Genomic DNA, 20,706 nt, shown 5'->3' with positions numbered 1-20,706 from the left:
TTGCAGAGGCTCAAATGGCGAGGACTGGAGAGCATTGAGCACAAGATTAAGATTCCAGGGACTCAAGGGAGGACAGTAAGGGGGCACTGCATGAGCAACCCCCTGCAGAAAAGTCCAAATTGCAGAAAGCGAGACCAAGTTTCGCTCAAAAATAATGGAAAGAGCAGAAATTTGGCCCTTAAGATAACTGAGCGCCAGTCCCAAGTCCAATCCGGATTGAAGGAAAGACAAGAGGTGACAGTGGATTGCATTCACACCAAAGTAGGTCTTCCAGGTCCAGTGATAGATCCTAGAGGATGACGGCTTTCTGGCCTGGATTATCATTTGGATGACTGCTTGTGAGAATCCCTCAGCCCTTAGTACAGTGGCCTCAACAGCCATGCCGTTAAATGTGGAGACTTTAAATTCGGGTGGAAGCGAGGTCCCTGGTATCACCAGGCGTCAACTGCCAGAGCCAGAAGATCCTTGGTCCGACAAAGGATTAAACTTTTCAATTAAAGCAGGAGGCCGTCAGATCCACATCAGGCTGACCCAACCTCTCGCAGATTGCGTGAAATACCTGCGGATTAAGAGCCCATTCGCCGGGATCGAGACCCTCCTGACTGAGGAAGTCGGCAATCCAGTTGTCGACACCAGGTATATGAACTGCCTATAGCGCCAGAACATGGCTCTCCGCCCAGCGTGGAATCAGTGCCGTCTCCGCTATGGCTGCGGGGCTCCAGGTGCTGCCCTAGTGATTGAAGTACACAACTGACGTGGAATTGTTGGACTGAATCCAAACCAGAGGTCCCAGAAGACATTCTGTCCAGTGAAGCAGAGGTAGGAGAATAGCCCTCAATTCGAGAATGTTGATTGGAAGGGAGCATTCCTCAGGAGACGAAGTGCCTTAGACGGAGAGACTGCCTAATACAATTCCCCAGCCTCAGAGGTTGGTGTCCGTTGTCACCACCGTCCAACGGAGGGAGAGGAAGGAGCAACCCACCGTCAACATCGGGGAAACTGTCCACCACCTTAGTGCATCTGAGACAGGTGAAGACAACTGCAAGACACTGGGGCACATTTACGGCGGACTTCCCCCTTGCGGTGCCCTACAATTAGTCTAATTCATGACCTGTTTTCTTCTAATACACATACGCATACCCATGTATTGCCTTAAAAAACACTTGCACAGTTAAGACCCCTTTCACACGAGCGAGTATTCCGCGCGGATGCGATGCGGGAGGTGAACGCATTGCACCCGCACTGAATACCGACCCATTCATTTCTATGGGGCTGTTCACATGAGCGGTGATTCACAATGGTAAAAGATCATGTGACGTACCATGTGATGACCGGAGTGACGTCATCACAGGTCCTTGAACTATAATTAATGCTCACCACAGGTCTTTCAACAAAGGAGACACAAGGAGATGCCGGGCTACGCGAGCAAGTGGATTAAGGTGAGTTAAAAAAAAAAAAATTTTTTTTTTTTTTAACCCCTCCATCACTATTTTACTTTGCATTCTGTATTCAGAATGCTATTATTTTCCCTTATAACCATGTTATAAGGGAAAATTATACAATCCACAGAACACCGATCCCAAGCCCGAACTTCTGTGAAGATGTTCGGGTTTGGGTACCAAACACGCACGATTTTTCTCACGCAAGTGCAAAACGCATTACAATGTTTTGCACTCGCGCGGAAAAATCGCGGGTGTTCCCGCAACGCACCCGCACATTTTTACGCAACGCCCCTGTGAAAGAGGCCTTAACAAATGAAAAAGCTTGAGTACATCCGGTGATGCATCAGTGACTCTCTTCTCATGGATAGAGAAACATTTCTACAAAAGCTTCCCATTGGAAAAAACCCTCCATAATCAGGTCTATCACAGCTCGTAGGCCTGGAATATTGCACTTTTCAAAGCTCTGCAAGACTTATGACGGACACCCCAAGAGAGCTCAGAAATGAGAAATCATTTTGGGAAGAGCCATCTGGACGTGTTCAGAGTTACGCAGAGATATTAGCGCCTGGGGGGACAGCTCGTACTTCAAACGTGTTGTACTGATGGTCGACGGATCTGAACCCCACCAAGGGATTTGATGACCACAGCTGGGTAGTGGGACGCAGAACATAACTTAGATGCACTCCAGATACTGCATCTTGTGCCCAAATAATGTAATGTGAAGTCCATCTAACACTGCCTTCCCGCCCTAAAAGATTACAAATGTTCTTAAAGGGGATTTCCAGGACTTAGATACTGATGGCCAATCCTCCAGATAAGTCAATATCAAATCCGTGTGGGTCCCGCACTCAGCACCAGAAACCATACAGTAAGCCGGAAGCAGAAGGTCCCATCCACTGTGCAGTGGCCGTGTTGGAGCACCGCACCCAGGCAGTGTGCCCGAAACTACACAGCGGGCACAGACAGCTGCCCAAAGCAGCTAACCGGTGGGGGACCTTAGTGTCGGACCCCTACTGATTTGATATGGATGACCTGAGGATAGGTCATCAATATCTGAATCCCTTAAATCCCCTATAGGAAAATCAGCACATCTAAAGATCCCTTTTACATGGGCTGATGGTTGGGAATGAATTTTCGTTCACGTAATAACCACACAAGCAAACGCTCGTTTGTCAGGTGATCGCATCTTTTATGCATCATTTGTCAGGAACACATTGGGGGTCATTTACAAATCACGTTTTTGGGCTAAAAATAGTTGCAAGACGCTTTTTTTTTTTTTACGCCCGTGCGACAACAGCGTGGTGTTTTCACTAACATTGATGTCTGAAAATGTTGGTAAAAGAAAACTACTCCATTCATGGAATGCACCGAGTTTCCGACAAGGCACATGGTATGGGGTCATCCATTCTCATGATCGGTGGCGGCCCCAGCAGCAGAACCCCTATCCAATGGTGTAAAGTACATTAAATGTGTTGGGCCATGGTGGCCCCGCCCCTTCCACTAAGCTCCACCCAGTAAGCGTTGAGAGTTATGTATATACTGAAGTCGTCAGTATTTTTTGTGCCCACGTTCAGTAAATGACCCCCAATCACTGCAGTTGCTTTGCATTTGTGAAATGTTCTGCTTCAGTCTGCGCTGGAGTAATATGTGCCCAATTTAACAAACGGAGCATCTTTAAATATAACACTTCTGTCTACAGAACTTACTCCGTTTTTTTCCACTACCCATGTACTTCAATGAGAGAAATGGTAATGACTTTTAAAAAAGCTGCGAATGAGAAATAATAATAAAAATAAAAAAAGGTGGCGAGAGTGGTGCAAAAAAAAAAAAAAAAAAAATCACAAAAAGCACTTTTTTGCATCGAGATGGCTTGGATTACTTTTCCTACACGCTTTGATATACGGTAGATGCATTGCATTGTGCAGCATAATCTCCTGTCGGATTTTGAGACAAAGAATTCCATTCAGCTGCTCGGCCCATTGGAGCCACATTTTTGTGGCTCGGATGTGGATCCATTCACTTCAATGGGGCCGCAAAAGATGCGGACAACACTCCATGTGCTGTTCGCATCTGTTGCTCCATTCCGAGGCCCCACAAAAAAAAAAAAAATTGAATACGTCCTATTCTTCTCTGTTTTGTGGACAAGGATAAGACATTGTGAGAGAGTGAAAAAATGTCTACAGGCTCTCAGCCACTATCCGTGTTTTGTGGATCTGCAAAAACAGCTACGGCCGTGTGCGTGTGCCCTAAATCTGACACACCAGGAAAACCACACCCGAGTCTGTCACAAGCACAATTTGTTCACATCCCGATTTATCAAAGCGCCAACATCTACTTCTAACCAATTCAATAGAGCCCAGCAGCCGAGGAGCTGCTTTACTGCAAGGCTAAGCCCACACAATTGGTATTTCCAACACCGATTTCATTACAGATTTGTGGCAATGTCTGCAAGTGTCGCATTTAACACATTTTTCACGCTATGTACTTAAAGGGTGCAAATCACCAGGAAAAACTGCAGCCTTTCTGCAAAATGATGAGCATTTAAATATCCCAAGTAAGCTTCTGTTTCCGTTAAACACATGGCTTTGGGGTCGGCAGTTCTCATCCTCTTACTGGTTGTCAGGACATACTGGGACAACAGGACACGATGAAAAGCTCTGAAATTTCCCAAAAATCAGAGCCAGAGGGAACTTGGGCTCCTGATCCCGAGCACACATCTGGGAGCTTTATCGTGTTACACCTGCTGTTGCCGTTGTGGCCCCATTGTATTTTCTGTAGGGCCGGGAGACATTGCAGCTCGATGCATCCGCAGCAGGTCTACAAAAATGATTTATGCATTCTTCAGTAATTGTTTTCACTCTGAATATTAAGCTACCAGAGATGGACGGCCAAGTGCAACACCGCGCAGGTCCATGTCCTTCCAACGAAAACAGAACTTCCCTGGGATCTCAGCAGTTTAATATGAGATTGGCCAGAGATCAGCACAGGCTAAAGCGTAAGAGCTGAGGGGAAATATGGGGCTTCGGAGCACATAACAAGGGGCTGGATTGTTTGTTGAAGCATTCTGCGTAGTCCAGTTCAAGATTCGCTCCAGATAATATTTAAGAAATCAAGGATTAGATTCTCAGACTTCCCCCAAGATGAACATCCTCTAGTTATTCTGAGATGCTATCAGGAGAGATGACTTCCAGGAAAATATCCCAGCTGAAATCCCAGCTTTTGAGAAAAGCTGACGTCTAACCAGGCTCAGATCTCGCCCTAAACCCTCCGCAGCGTCATTTAGCGTCTCCAGATCTAGGATGGTGTGAACAGGGCGCTGCAGGTGTTCTGTACCTCGTGAGGTTCTGGGCTGACATCTCTCCGAAGCATCAAAACCAAGATTGCTAGATGGCCGCTAGCATATCCGCAATACCCAGTCCCCATAGCTCTATGTGCTTCCATGAGGTTCCGATGCTTGCCTCCGTTCCGCATCTCTGTGATTGAGGACCCATTCAAGTGAATGGGCCCGCGATCCGTGATGCGGAATGCACACGGCTGGTGCCCGTGTATTGCGGACCCGCTGTATGCGGGCCGCAATACGACCACGGGGGGCACATGGTCGTGTGCATGTAGCCTAAGAAAGTAGAATTCACATTAAAGGGGTTCTCTGGGCTTTAATACTGATGACCCATCCTCAGGATAGGTCACGAATATCAGATCGGCAGGGGTCCGACACCCAGGACACCGATCAACTGTATAAGGAGACGGCACACAGTGTGCATGTGCCACCTCTTCCTGCTCACTTCTGCTACTATGTCAAAACAGGAAGAGAGGAGGGCGATGGCACTTGCACACTGCGCACGCCTTCTCTCCATGCAGCAGATCGGCGGGGGTGCTCCTGCAATTCCAGAACGGAGCGTGATTCCCGCAATGGACTCTTCCATGTGAAACAGCCCTAATACTGATGACTAGGGATGAGCGAACTGTATAGTTCGGGTTCGAACCGAATTTTGGGGTGTCCGTGTCACGGACCCGAACCCGAACATTTTCGTAAAAGTCTGGGTTCGAGTTCGGTGTTCGGCGCTTTCTTGGCGCTTTTTGAAAGGCTGCAAAGCAGCCAATCAACAAGCGTCATACTACTTGCCCCAAGAGGCCATCACAGCCATGCCTACTATTGGCATGGCTGTGATTGGCCAGTGCAGCATGTGACCCAGCCTCTATATAAGCTTGGGTCACGTAGCGCTGCACGTCACTCTGCTGATACAAGTGTAGGGAGAGGTTGCAACTGCGACGTTAGGGCGAGATTAGGCAGATTAACTCCTCCAAAACACTTAATTCTGTGATCGATCTACAGCTGTGGATCATTGAACTGCTGCTATTCAATTGCTCAGTGTTTTTAGGCTGCCCAGAGCGTTTTTCTGTCCCTTTTTTCTGGGGTGATCGGCGGCCATTTTGTGTCTTGTGGTGCGCCAGCACAAGCTTTCATCAAGTGCATTTAACCATCAATAGTGTGGTTATTTTTTGCTATATCCTACAACAGGGTCAAGCTTTCATCAAGTGCATTTAACCATCAATAGTGTGGTTATTTTTTGGCCATATACTACATCAGGGGCAAGTTGCGCCTGTCACCCAGCGCCTAAAAAATAGGCCTCACATTTATATTCCTCCAAATCTGTCATTATTGCTTTAGCTGGTCAAGTTATTTAGTGACCGTCAAAGCACAGTTTTTGTTCTGGGTTAAAATTTAATTCCCAATTTTGCAATTCTCAAAATTAGTGGTTTCTGCTGTATCAGACCTACTTTAAATCTATCCCTAAAAGGGTATATTAGATTCAAGGTGCTGATGGGGTCATTCTGAAAAACTTCACACACACGCTACAGTGCAGATACAAGTCTAATTCTGTCCGTAAACGTACACCTGTCCCCCAGCGCCTAAATAATAGGCCTCAAATTTATATTCAGCTAAATCTGTCATTACTGCTGTGCCTGTATTAGTGTAATACGGTACCTAAATAGATAGCCAGATAGTGTTAGGTGTCTGTAAAAAAAGGCCTGAATTTGAATTCAATACATTGGCCCGAATAATATATTTCTTATTGTGGTGAACAGTAACAATGAGGAAAACATCTAGTAAGGGACGCGGACATGGTCGTGGTGGTGTTAGTGGACCCTCTGGTGCTGGGAGAGGACGTGGCCGTTCTGTCACAGCCACACGTCCTAGTGAACCAACTACCTCAGGTCCCAGTAGCCGCCAGAATTTACAGCCATATTTGGTGGGGCCCAATGCCGTTCTAAGGATGGTAAGGCCTGAGCAGGTGCAGGCATTAGTCAATTGGGTGGCCGACAGTGGATCCAGCACGTTCACATTATCTCCCACCCAGTCTTCTGCAGAAAGCGCACAGATGGCGCATGAAAACCAAGCCCATCAGTCTGTCACATCACCCCCATGCATATCAGGGAAACTGTCTGAGCCTCAAGTTATGCAGCAGTCTCTTATGCTGTTTGAAGACTCTGCTGGCAGGGTTTCCCAAGGGCATCCACCTAGCCCTTCCCCAGAGGTGGAAGAGATAGAATGCACTAACGCACAACCACTTATGTTTCCTGATGATGAGGACATGGGAATACCACCTCAGCACGTCTCTGATGATGACGAAACACAGGTGCCAACTGCTGCGTCTTTCTGCAGTGTGCAGACTGAACAGGAGGTCAGGGGTCAAGACTGGGTGGAAGACGATTCAGGGGACGATGTGGTCCTAGACCCCACATGGAATGAAGGTCGTGCCACTGACTTTCACAGTTCGGAGGAAGAGGCAGTGGTGAGACCGAGCCAACAGCGTAGCAAAAGAGGGAGCAGTGGGCAAAATCAGAACACCCGCCGCGAAGAGACTCCGCCTGCTACTGACCGCCGCCATCTGGGACCGAGCACCCCAAAGGCAGCTTCAAGGAGTTCCCTGGCATGGCACTTCTTCAAACAATGTGCTGACGACAAGACCCGAGTGGTTTGCACGCTGTGCCATCAGAGCCTGAAGCGAGGCATTAACGTTCTGAACCTTAGCACAACCTGCATGACCAGGCACCTGCATGCAAAGCATGAACTGCAGTGGAGTAAACACCTTAAAAACAAGGAACTCACTCAGGCTCCCCCTGCTACCTCTTCTGCTGCTGCCGCCTCGGCCTCTTCCTCCGCCTCTGGAGGAACGTTGGCACCTGCCGCCCAGCAAACATGGGATGTACCACCAACACCACCACCTGCGTCACCAAGCATCTCAACCATGTCACACGGCAGCGTTCAGCTCTCCATCTCACAAACATTTGAGAGAAAGCGTAAATTCCCACCTAGCCACCCTCGATCCCTGGCCCTGAATGCCAGCATTTCTAAACTACTGGCCTATGAAATGCTGTCATTTAGGCTGGTGGAGACGGACAGCTTCAAACAGCTCATGTCGCTTGCTGTCCCACAGTATGTTGTTCCCAGCTGGCACTACTTCTCCAGGAGAGCCGTGCCTTCCCTGCACAACCACAGATACGTGGACCAGTCAGCACGGCCAGGGACGCTATATCTCCCTAACTGCACACTGGGTAAATGTAGTGGCGGCTGGGCCCCAGGCGGAGAGCTGTTTGGCGCACGTCCTTCCGCCGCCAAGGATCGCAGGGCAACATTCTTTGCCTCCTGTCTCCTCCTCCTCCTACTCAGCTTCCTCCTCCTCTTCTTCCACCTGCTCATCCAGTCAGCCACACACCTTCACCACCAACTTCAGCACAGCCCGGGGTAAACGTCAGCAGGCCATTCTGAAACTCATATGTTTGGGGGACAGGCCCCACACCGCACAGGAGTTGTGGCGGGGTATAGAACAACAGACCGACGAGTGGTTGCTGCCGGTGAGCCTCAAGCCCGGCCTGGTGGTGTGCGATAATGGGCGAAATCTCATTGCAGCTCTGGGACTAGCCGGTTTGACGCACATCCCTTGCCTGGCGCATGTGCTGAATTTGGTGGTGCAGAAGTTCATTCACAACTACCCCGACATGTCAGAGCTGCTGCATAAAGTGCGGGCCGTCTGTTCGCGCTTCCGGCGTTCACATCCTGCCGCTGCTCGCCTGTCTGCGCTACAGCGTAACTTCGGCCTTCCCGCTCACCGCCAAATATGTGACGTGCCCACCAGGTGGAACTCCACCTTGCACATGCTGGACAGACTGCGAGCAGCAGCAGGCCATAGTGGAGTTTCAGCTGCAGCACGCATGGGTCAGTCGCACTGCTATTCAGACACACTTCACCACCAATGACTGGGCCTCCATGCGAGACCTGTGTGCCCTGTTGCGCTGTTTCGAGTACTCCACCAACATGGCCGGTGGCGATGACGCCGTAATCAGCGTTACAATACCACTTCTATGTCTCCTTGAGAAAACACTTAGGGCGATGATGGAAGAGGAGGTGGCCCAGGAGGAGGAAGAGGGGTCATTTTTAGCACTTTCAGGCCAGTCTCTTCGAAGTGACTCAGAGGGAGGTTTTTTGCAACAGCAGAGGCCAGGTACAAATGTGGCCAGACAGGGCCCACTACTTGAGGACGAGGATGAGGTGGAGGAGGATGAGGATGAAGCATGTTCACAGCGGGGTGGCACCCAATGCAGCTCGGGCCCATCACTGGTGCGTGGCTGGGGGGAAACGCAGGACGATGACGATACGCCTCCCACAGAGGACAGCTTGTCCTTACCTCTGGGCACACATGAGCGACTACATGCTGCAGTGCCTGCGCAACGACTGCAGAGTTGCCCACATTTTAACGTGTGCGGACTACTGGGTTGCCACCCTGCTGGATCCATGGTACAAAGACAATGTGCCCACCTTACTTCATACACTGGAGCGTGATAGGAAGATGCGCGAGTACAAGCGCACGTTGGTAGACGCGCTACTGAGAGCATTCCCAAATGTCACAGGGGAACAAGTGGAAGCCCAAGGCGAAGGCAGAGGAGGAGCAAGAGGTCGCCAACGCAGCTGTGTCACGGCCAGCTCCTCAGAGGGCAGGGTTAGCATGGCAGAGAAGTGGAAAAGCTTTGTCACCACGCCACAGCTAACTGCACCACCACCTGATACGGAACGTGTTAGCAGGAGGCAGCATTTCACTAACATGGTGGAACAGTACCTGTGCACACCCCTCCACGTACTGACTGATGGTTCGGCCCCATTCAACTTCTGGGTCTCCAAATTGTCCACGTGGCCAGAGCTAGCCTTTTATGCCTTGGAGGTGCTGGCCTGCCCGGCGGCCAGCGTTTTGTCTGAACGTGTATTCAGCACGGCAGGGGGCGTCATTACAGACAAACGCAGCCGCCTGTCTACAGCCAATGTGGACAAGCTGACGTTCATAAAAATGAACCAGGCATAGATCCCACAGGACCTGTCCATCCCTTGTGCAGATTAGATATTAACTACCTCCCCTTAACAAAATATTATTCTACTCCAGGGCACTCCCTCATTCAATCCTATTTTTATTTTCATTTTACCATTATATTGCGGGGCAACCCAAAGTTGAATGAACCTCTCCTCTGTCTGGGTGTCGGGCCTAAATGTGTGACAGTGGCCTGTTCCAGTGGTGGGTGACGTGAAGACTGATTCTCTGCTATGACATGAAGCCTGAATCTCTGTTATGGGACCCCTCTCCTCTGCCTGGGTGCCTGGGCCTAAATATCTGACAGTGGCCTGTTCCAGTGGTGGGTGACGTGAAGCATGATTCTCTGCTATGACATGAAGACTGAATCTCTGTTATGGGACCTCTCTCCTCTGCCTGGGTGCCGGGGCCTAAAAATATCTGACAGTGGCCTGTTCCAGTGGTGGGTGACGTGAAGCCTGATTCTCTGCTATGACATGAAGACTGATTCTGTGCTGACATAAGGCCTGATTCTCTGTTATGGGACCTCTCTCCTCTGTCTGGGTGCCGGGGCCTAAAAATATCTGACAGTGGCCTGTTCCAGTGGTGGGTGACGTGAAGCCTGATTCTCTGCTATGACATGAAGCCTGATTCTCTGCTATGGGACCTCTCTCCTCTGTCTGGGCCTAAATATCTGACAGTGGCCTGTTCCAGTGGTGGGTGACGTGAAGCCTGATTCTCTGCTATGACATGAAGACTGATTCTCTGCTGACATGAAGCCTGAATCTCTGTTATGGGACCTCTCTCCTCTGTCTGGGTGCCGGGGCCTAAATATGTGACAGTGGCCTGTTCCAGTGGTGGGTGACGTGAAGCCTGATTCTCTGCTATGACATGAAGACTGATTCTCTGCTGACATGAAGCCTGAATCTCTGTTATGGGACCTCTCTCCTCTGTCTGGGTGCCGGGGCCTAAAAATATCTGACAGTGGCCTGTTCCAGTGGTGGGTGACATGAAGCCTGATTCTCTGCTATGACATGAAGACTGAATCTCTGTTATGGGACCTCTCTCCTCTGCCTGGGTGCTTGGGCCTAAATATCTGACAGTGGCCTGTTCCAGTGGTGGGTGACAGGAAGCCTGATTCTCTGCTATGGGACCTCTCTCATATGTCTGGGTGCCGGGGCCTAAATATATGACAATGGACTGTTCCAGTTTTGGGTGACGTGAAGCCTGATTCTCTGCTATGGGACCTCTCTCCAATTGATACTGGTTAATTTTTATTTATTTTATTTTAATTCATTTCCCTATCCACATTTGTTTGCAGGGGATTTAACTACATTTTGCTGCCTTTTGCAGCCCTCTAGCCCTTTCCTGGGCTGTTTTACAGCCTTTTTAGTGCCGAAAAGTTCGGGCCCCTATTGACTTCAATGGGGTTCGGGACGAAGTTCGGGTCGGGTTCGGATCCCGAACCCGAACATTTCCAGGAAGTTCGGCCGAACTTCTCGAACCCGAACATCCAGGTGTTCGCTCAACTCTACTGATGACCTATCCTCAGGATAGGTCAGCAGTATCTGATAGGAGGGGGTCTGACACCAGGGACCCTCACCAATCATTTGTTCAAGAAAGCACTGGCGCTCACAGCAGCACCGTGGCCTTTTCTCAGCTTATCTAGTGATGTGACATTCATCGGTCACGTGGCCTAGGTGCAAGTGAATGGGGCTGAGCGCGATACGAAACACAGCCGCTACACAATGGATGGCACTGGGCTAGGTAAGCACAGACCCCCAACGATCAGAGGACAAGTCATCAGTTATAAAGCAAATCCAATTCTATAAATCACGGCACTCAGTAAAGCGTGTGACGCCATCCTCCATTCCGTTTCTCCTGTATACAGTGGCCGTGAAAAAGGTCCGGGACCGAAACGTTGGCCAGTACTAACAGATGTGTACCTAAAGGATGGATTGGGATATTTCTTCAATTTTAAAGAAGATATTCTCTCTACTGAGTGCCGTGATTTATACAACAGGATTATACGTGGGCTCCGCCCCATCATTGAGCGCTATATAAGCTTCTCCAACTAGTTTCTATTTTTTTTTATTTTATCAGTTATAAGGCCACACACTGCGAAAAGAATCCAGTGCACAAAATTGCCCTGTGGTGAGAATACTAAAGTGTTATTTCTGTGGATAGGAGACAACTAATAGGGGGCCAACCACTGGGACCCAAACCGATCACAAGAACAGCAACCACATACCCAACAGGGGCCCCGAAATTATATAGAAAGGAAGGTCCAGCATGCGCACCGCTGTTCTGTTCATCATTATGTTATTGCCAGAAACAGGGACCCCCAGTCTAGTGGTTGCCGGGGGTCCCAATGGTTGGATCCCCACCAATCTGATAGTTATAGGGGAAAACATGATGTAACCAGAATACCTCTTTAGGTCCACAGAATGCCAATTTATGCTGCATGTTTCACCCACTGCAAAACCGGGTGAAATCCACCACAAAATACTGAACAAATCTGCATTTTTGCAGTTGATTAATTGTGGATTTTGCTACAGAAACATGAGCGGTTTTTTTTTTCACGCATCAGTTTTTCTTTGCGTGAAAAACGCAGCATGTTCTATATTCTGCGTTTGTCACGCAAACGCAGAATAGAAGTGAGTGGGGCTTCAGGGAAAAACGCATCGCATCCGCAAGCAAGTGCGGATACAATGCGTCTTTCACTGATGGTAGCTAAGAGATGTTGTTTGTAAACCTTAAGTTTTTTATCAAAACGCATTGCACCCGCGTGGAAAAAACTGAACGCAATCGCAGACAAAACTGACTGAACTTGCTTGCAAAGTGGTGCGAGTTTCCCTGAACGCATCCGGACCTAATCCGTCACGCTCGTGTGAAAGAGGCCTTACAGTGCCAGCTAAGTGGCTGAGATTTTAGGAAACCTTTTCCAATGATGTGAGAGAGAAAAAATCTTCTGTGCGGCTCTAAGCACAAAACAGGCGCAGATCTTTCCCTTATACCTTAGGTTTGCGGAGGCTTCAGTCCTGGTTTTGCCTTGATCACTGACAAAAACACGGATGCTGGATTTGGATGAGTAGATAATCTTTACGATTTGAACGCTAGCAACTTAAGGTGGATGATAATCACGTAATGTGAATGTATGCAGAGACCGTACGATTTTTACAAAAAAACACTTGTCTTTACTGAAAGAGGACCTTTCACCGATTCTTACCCTATGAACTAACTATACAGATAGGTAGAGCGGCACCCGGGGATCTCACTGCACTTACTATTATCCCCGGGCGCCGCTCCGTTCTCCTGCTATGCCCTCCGGTATCTCCGTTCACTAAGTTATGGTAGGCGGAGTCTGCCCTAGCGCTGGCCAATCGCACTGCAGAGCTCACAGCCTGGGAGAAAATAACCTCCCAGGCTGTGAGCTCTGCGCTGCGATTGGCCAGCGCTAGGGCAGACTCCGCCTACCATAACTTAGGGACTGGTATCTCCGCCTACAATAACTTAGTGAGCGGAGATACCGGAGGGCATAGCGGGAGAACGGAGCGGCGCCCGGGGATAATAGTAAGTGCAGTGAGATCCCCGGGTGCCGCTCTACCTATCTGTATAGTTAGTTCATAGGGTAAGAATCGGTGAAAGGTCCTCTTGAAGTGTGGTAATGTTAATGTGCACCGTGTGACCCTTGGCCGATCTGCACAATGGGGGAGATTTACTAAACTGGTGTAAAGGAGTCAGACTTGTGTGTCTTTTTACGCTTGGTCTTTTTCTAGTCAGGAGCGCTGTATCAGAAGCTGCAAGGTCTGCCACACATGAAGCCCCGCCCCTCTCCCGAGAAGCCCCGCCCCTCTCCTCACAGACATCTCTCTCACCAGGAGCAGCTCCAGTCTGGACTAAACACTACATTGTGTTTACAGGACCTGTGGTGATGTCAGAGTCATGTGATCAGCCGTGTGTGGGAGGAGTTAGGGGAACACAGGCTCCTGTAGGACTGTGCTGGTGGAGAATGCAGCTGTGTGTGCAATGTGTATATAGTAAACTGTGTAATATGCATGTAGTAGAGCTGTGTATGTAATATGTATATAGTAGCGTTGGGTGGGCGCCGTGTATGGCTGCATTATATACCGTATATGAATTACCCCAAAATTCGTACTCCTCCTCAGCTAAAAATAATGCTCAAAATTGTTAAGAATATTTTTACTCTTCTGGAAAAAATGTAGTGCGGCCTCTGCTGGTACCATTGACTTACATGGTTTTTGGTGCCGGATTCGGCTTCTTCAGTTTCCCATGCCACAATCAAAAACGCTGCACAAACCGGAACAGAATGCATTCTGGTGGACCCCGTTGTGGTTTGTTGCGTTTTGTCCCCATTAACAATGAATGGGGACAAAACTGAAGCGTAGCGCTGTGGTTTTTAGAGCATGTGTCAGATCTCAAAACCGGACAGCACAACGCAGATGTGAAAGCCTACTTAGGCTACTTTCACAACTGCGTTAGGTGCGGATCCGTCTTGTATCTGCACAGACGGATCCGCACCGATAATGCAAACGCTTGTATCCGTTCAGAACTAATCCGTTTGCATTATTCTTTCAAAAAATTTTCTAAGTCAAAACGGATCCGTCCTGACTTACATTGAAAGTCAATTGGGGACAGATCCGCTTTCAATTGCACCATATTGTCAGTGAAAACGGATCCGTCCCCATTGACTTACATTGTAAGTCAGGACCGATCCATTAGGCTCCGCATCGTCAGACGGTCACAAAACCGCTGCAAGCTTCGTTTTCAAAAGGAGCTCTCCAAAACGAAAGGTGGAATCTGATTGGTTGCTATGGGCAACTAAGCCAGTTCTACTTTACACCGGTTTGATATGTCTGCGCAGGCGTTTTATGTAAGTGTTGCCTGCGTGTGACCTTTTCTGATGCGGTGGACTAACATATTCGCAGTGGTACTCGCAGGAGAGAGGAGGCCCGTACTCTATGTACTGCTTGCTAGATGTAGATATTTTCGGAGTGTCAGTTTGTTTCATTTCTACTTGTGATACACTATTCAAACATGCTGAACACGGAGTCGTCTCATTGGCTGCACGCTACATTTGCTGATCAGCTGATTGCACGCATTTCTCTGCCGGGTCCCGTTATAGTTAATGCTCGTTCACACTCCAGGGACGGCACGGACTTTTAGTGCGTCACACATCGGGGGGTTTCCACAGACAATGGGTCAGCAGACACACACACTGCTTCAGAGCAAAGACACTCATTGAAGCCTATGGGTCCGTAAACACGTTAAGCCTGCGCGTCCTGTCGGCGTTTCACTGACCACTGGTAGGAGATGCTCTGGGGGGAAAAAACACACACATGGACCAAAGACGGATCCTTCATGGACATCTGATGGATTTTCCTCGGACATCAAATGGCCACGATAATGTGAATGAGGCCTAAGGCTACTTTAGCGGCCTTATTTGTGGTGTTTTTGGCCCTTGCGGAAGACGCAAGTTCCAGATGTTAGGACTATGGAAAATATGGAGGGCAAGACATACACGTGGTTTTTTGCTCCCTGTGTTTTCGTTCATTAGGTGGAGTTTTTGTCTCTCTACTTTTTCAAGTCCCCTTCTTCTTAAGGAAAAAGCGCCATAAAGTAATCGCTAGCGGTAAGCCGCACCGGGGCTTGGTTATCCAACACGCCTTGACACCCCCTGCACCTCAGGAGGACACACTCAGTATACAGCTGGGCACACCCCTGTGCACCTAAACTCACAAACCGCATCAGTGGATCATATGTGAAGATGTCCGTGAAGCATCCGTGTTTGGTCAGCGTGTCATCCATATTCCACGAACACGTCTCCTACAAACGCTTCATTAAAATCACTGACACAACATGGACACCATCCGTGTGGCGTCGGCGGTTTTCACGGACTCAACTTAAATAAGCGTGTTCTGCATCATGGACCAAAATGGCGCATGCCTCCAAAGTCGATGGCAGCAAAGAAACACCAATGTCAACTAAACTTCTGTCACAACTGCACTTAAAAAGTTGCAAACCCACTTTTTTGGGCCACTTTCTGGAGTAGGTGCTCCTTGTAAATAACCCCCCATGAAAAAGCTGCAGTAAAATAAAATGGTTGCTTTTATTCTGGCGCCGGAGCGAGATACATGTGGAGCCTAAAACCAGGAGGTATCGCTGCAGATTTAACCTGCGCAGTTCAGCGCCACAGAACCTGAGACGCCTCATCTAAAGCGACTTTCATATACGCAATTAACTTTACTGGTATTGAGATCTGGCAGAGGATCAATGGGGACAAAACTGAACAGAATGAGCCAAAATGCATTCCGCTTGGCTGCATTACCATACCGGACAAAAAAAACGCCACAAGCTTCTTAGGATGTGGAGCAAAACGGATCTGGCATGACTCACAATGCAAGTCAATGGGGAAGGATCTGGGTTCTTGGACACAATAGAAAACGGATCTGTCCCCCAATGGCTTACAATGGAGTTCATGACGGATCCGTCTTGGCCATTACAGATAATACAACCGGATCCGTTCATAACGGATGCAGACGGTTGTATTAACAATAAGGCTACTTTCACACTTGCGGCAGTGTGATCCGGCAGGTGGTTCTGTCGTCGGAACTGCCTGCCGGATCCGCCGATTTGGATGTGACTGAAAGCATTTGTGAGACGGATCCGTCTCACAAATGCATTGCAAGAACGGATCAGTCTCTCCGCTTGTCATGCGGACAGACGGATCCGACTTGTATCTTTTTTCACATCTTTACCAGTCAGCGCATGTGTAGGCCGGAAGGACGGATCCGGTATTTTGAATGCCGGATCCGGCACTAATACATTCCAATGGGAAAAAATGCCGGATCCTGCATTCAGGCAAGTCTTCAGTTTTTTTTGCCGGAGATAAAACCGTAGTATGCTGCAGTTTTATCTTTGGACTGATCAGTCAAAACGACTGAACTGAAGACGTCCTGATGCATCCTGAACGGATTACTCTCCATTCAGAATGCATGGGGATATGCCTGATCAGTTCTTTTCCGGTATTGAGCCCCTGTGACAGAACTCAGTGCCGGAAAAGAATACCGCTAGTGTGAAAGTACCCTAAGGGCCCTTTCACACTTGCGTTGTCCGGATCCGTCGTGTACTCCATTTGCCAGAGGTGCCCGCCGGATCCGTAACAACGCAAGTGAACTGAAAGCATTTGAAGGATCCGTCTTCAAAATGCGTTCAGTGTTACTATGGCAGCCAGGACGCTATTAAAGTCCTGGCTGCCATAGTAGTAGCGGGGAGCAGTATACTTACCGTCCGTGCGGCTCCCAGGGCGCTCCAGAGTGACGTCAGAGCGCCCCATGCGCATGGATGACGTGTCCATGCGATCACGTCATCCATGCGCGTGGGGCGCCCTGACGTCACTCTGGAGCGCCCTGGGAGCCGCACGGACTGTAAGTATACTGCTCCCCACTACACTTTACCATGGCTAACAGGACTTTAGTGTCCTGGGAGCCATGGTAACCATTCCGAAAAAGCTAAACGTTGGATCCGGTAATGCGCCGAAACGACGTTTAGCTTAAGGCCGGATCGGGATTAATGCCTTTCAATGGGCATTCATTCCGGATCCGGCCTTGCAGCAAGTGTTCAGGATTTTTGACCGGAGCAAAAAGCGCAGCATGCTGCGGTATTTTCTCCGGCCAAAAAACGTTCCGGTCCGGAACTGAAGACATCCTGATGCATCCTGAACGGATTTCACTCCATTCAGAATGCATTGGGATAATCCTGATCAGGATTCTTCCGGCATAGAGCCCCGACGACGGAACTCTATGCCGGAAGACAAGAACGCAAGTGTGAAAGAGCCCTAACTGAAGCATTTTTATTGATCCCTGCCGGATCAGGCAAAAATGCCAGTGTGAAAGTAGCCTTAGGGTACTTTAACACTTGCGGCAGGACAGATCCGACAGGCTGTTCACCATGTCAGATCTGTCCTTCCGCTATTTCACTATGCCGCCGCTCTGTCCCCATTGACTATAATAGGGACGGGGGCAGAGCTCCGGCGCAGCACGGCAGTGCACGGCGAAAGCCGCCGGACTAAAAAGTCGGACATGCAGGACTTTTTAGTCCGGCGGCTTTCGCCGTGCACTGCCGTGCTGCGCCGGAGCTCCGCCCCTGTCCCCATTATAGTCAGTGGGGACGGAGCAGCAGTCCTGCGGCACGGCGAAATAACAGAATGACGGATCCGACAGGGTGAACAGCCTGTCGGATCTGTCCTGCCGCAAGTGTGAAAGTAGCCTAATCCTTAGGCCTCATTCAGATGCGGCAGATTGATCGCTGCAGACTGGACCTGACCTTCTCCCCAGTGCAGACGTCCGTCAGATTCCAGCACAAATATGGACAAATGGAAAACACAGAAGCCACTGGAGGGAGTAGATGGCGCCGTTACCCATGGCAACCAGTCAGCCCCTGCTCACATGGAGAGGCGGGAGCTGGTTGCTATGGGTGACGGCTCCACGTCCCCTCACGTCAGGTGACACACGCCACGTCTCGGCCATCCGCCCCTATAACTGCCCGCGCCCGTAGTAAGGCGGCTGTGGCCCTGGACGGGGCGGTAAGGGGCCCACACCAGGCCTCGGCCACTATTCCCTCACAGCCCGCGACTCCCGCCTCAGGCCTCTCTTCCCGCCCTCCTCCCCGCTCTTTCCTGGAGCCCGTGAAGACCGGGCAGACCCTGGGAAGCCGGAGAGGGCGGCGGGGAGGTGCCCGGAGCTCTGTAACATCGCAGCTCCGCCACTGGTCTCCAGTTACCGTTTGGGGGCGAGTTCTCGTGGTGTTTTGTGGGCGATAATGGCGTCCTTCCTCGCGAGAGAATCCAGCACCTCCTCTCCTCCTCACAGCGGCGGGTACCGGATTGCGCCTGCGCGGCTTGTGGTAGAAGGCGCAAGCGCGGATCACCACTGGGAGGCTCATGCCACCTGCTGGTGAAAGTGTGGAAGAGCAGGGACGTCTGGGGGCCAATCACAGGCCGTAATAATAATAGAAATGATCTAGATAGATAGATGATAGATAGATAGATAATAGATAGATAGATAATAGATAGATAGATAGATAGATAGATAGATAGATAGATAGATAGATAGATAATAGATAGATAATAGATAGATAATAAATAGATAGATAATAGATAGATAATAAATAGATAGATAGATAGATAGATAGATAGATAATAGATAGATATATAGATAATAGATAGATAGATAGATAGATAGATAGATAGATAATAGATAGATAGATAGATAATAGATAGATAGATAGATAGATAGATAGATAATAGATAGATAGATAGATAATAGATAGATAATAGATAGATAGATAGATAATAGATAAATAGATAATAGATAGATAGATAGATAGATAGATAATAGATAGATAGATAGATAGATAATAGATAGATAGATAGATAGATAGATAATAGATAGATAGATAGATAGTAGATAGATAGATAGATAGATAGTAGATAGATAGATAGATAGATAGATAGATAATAGATAGATAGATAATAGATAGATAGATAGATAGATAAAAGATAGATAGATAGATGATAGATAGATAGATAGATAGATAATAGATAGATAATAGATAGATAGATAGATAGATAGATAGATAGATAGATAGATAGATAATAGACCACCAATGATTTTAATACAGGGGAGGGCGCACTGGGGGCTGCTATGAGGCATGGGGCTCTTATCTGAGGTCTGATTGGGGGTTATTCATATTGGGGTCTGAGCTGAGGTGTTATCTGAGGTCTCATTGGGGTCTTATTAACATTGGGGATCTTATTGGGGCTGTTAGCTGAGGTCTGATTAACACTGGGGGTCTGATTGGTGGTCTGACCTGAGGTGTAATGAAAAATATTTTTTTTCCGGAGCAGCTTGGAGAAAAAAGGCCTCACAGTCTCCCACACTCCTGCTGCCCGGCCAAGCGAGCACCCCTGAGGCCAAGCCTGTCAGCACCCCTGAGGCCAAGCCTGTCAGCACCCCTGAGGCCAAGCCTGTCAGCACCCCTGAGTCTTCAGAACTGTAAGTAAATTATATATAAGAGGAGCTTATAATATGAAAGAGACGAATTATGTCTGAACAGACATATAGCGCAAATTCCAGTTTTATGTTGCACTGAATTTTCTGCAAAATATATATATATTTTTTTTTGGGGGGGGTCGGGGTGGCAGTGGATCTTGGGTGAGTTCCCACACTTTTTTTCCCAGGACTTGACCCCTGGAGTGGTCACGCAGTCTTGGCGGCAGTTCTGACTAGTCCTACTTTAATACACAGACATTTAGATTCATACATTTCCTACACTGGCACAAATGCGTTGCCAGTGACCAACTGTCTGTGCTCAGTCCTACGCGTAACAGTCAGTGCATGAGGAGCTGCGGATGTGGCGGCGAGGTCCGAGAGGTATGTGGGGGTGGGAGATCCGGAAGGCGGGGGCCATACATTTTTTTGCTATGGGGCCTAGTCATTTCTAGCTACGCCCCTGGATAGATAGATAATACATAGATAGATAATAGATACAGTGGGGGAAATAATTATTTGACCCCTCACTGATTTTGTAAGTTTGTCCAATGACAAAGAAATGAAAAGTCTCAGAACAGTATCATTTCAATGGTAGGTTTATTGTAACAGTGGCAGATAGCACATCAAAAGGGAAATCGAAAAAATAACTTTAAATAAAAGATAGCAACTGATTTGCATTTCATTGAGTGAAATAAGTATTTGAACCCTCTAACAAAAAAAGACTTAATACTTGGTGGAAAAACCCTTGTTTGCAAGCACAGAGGTCAAACGTTTCTTGTAATTGATGACCAAGTTTGCGCACATTTTAGGAGGAATGTTGGTCCACTCCTCTTTGCAGATCATCTCTAAATC

At 48.5% G+C, this 20,706-nt stretch overlaps 1 protein-coding gene across 1 annotated transcript in view; it reads right to left on the bottom strand.

The window, feature by feature from the left end:
- The window catches only part of LOC120981134 (BTG3 associated nuclear protein), a 317,594-nt gene extending 298,902 nt beyond the window's left edge, over nucleotides 1-18,692 (bottom strand). Inside the window, exon 1 of the mRNA XM_040410642.1 lies at nucleotides 18,584-18,692. The gene's annotated coding sequence lies outside the window, so the exon portion shown is untranslated. The remainder of the gene's footprint in view (nucleotides 1-18,583) is intronic.
- Nucleotides 18,693-20,706: the final 2,014 nt, after the last annotated feature.

Source organism: Bufo bufo, chromosome 10 (genome assembly GCF_905171765.1).
Source record: "Bufo bufo chromosome 10, aBufBuf1.1, whole genome shotgun sequence".
NCBI classification, from domain to species: Eukaryota; Metazoa; Chordata; class Amphibia; order Anura; family Bufonidae; genus Bufo; species Bufo bufo.
This window is presented reverse-complemented; position numbering and strand designations above follow the sequence as displayed.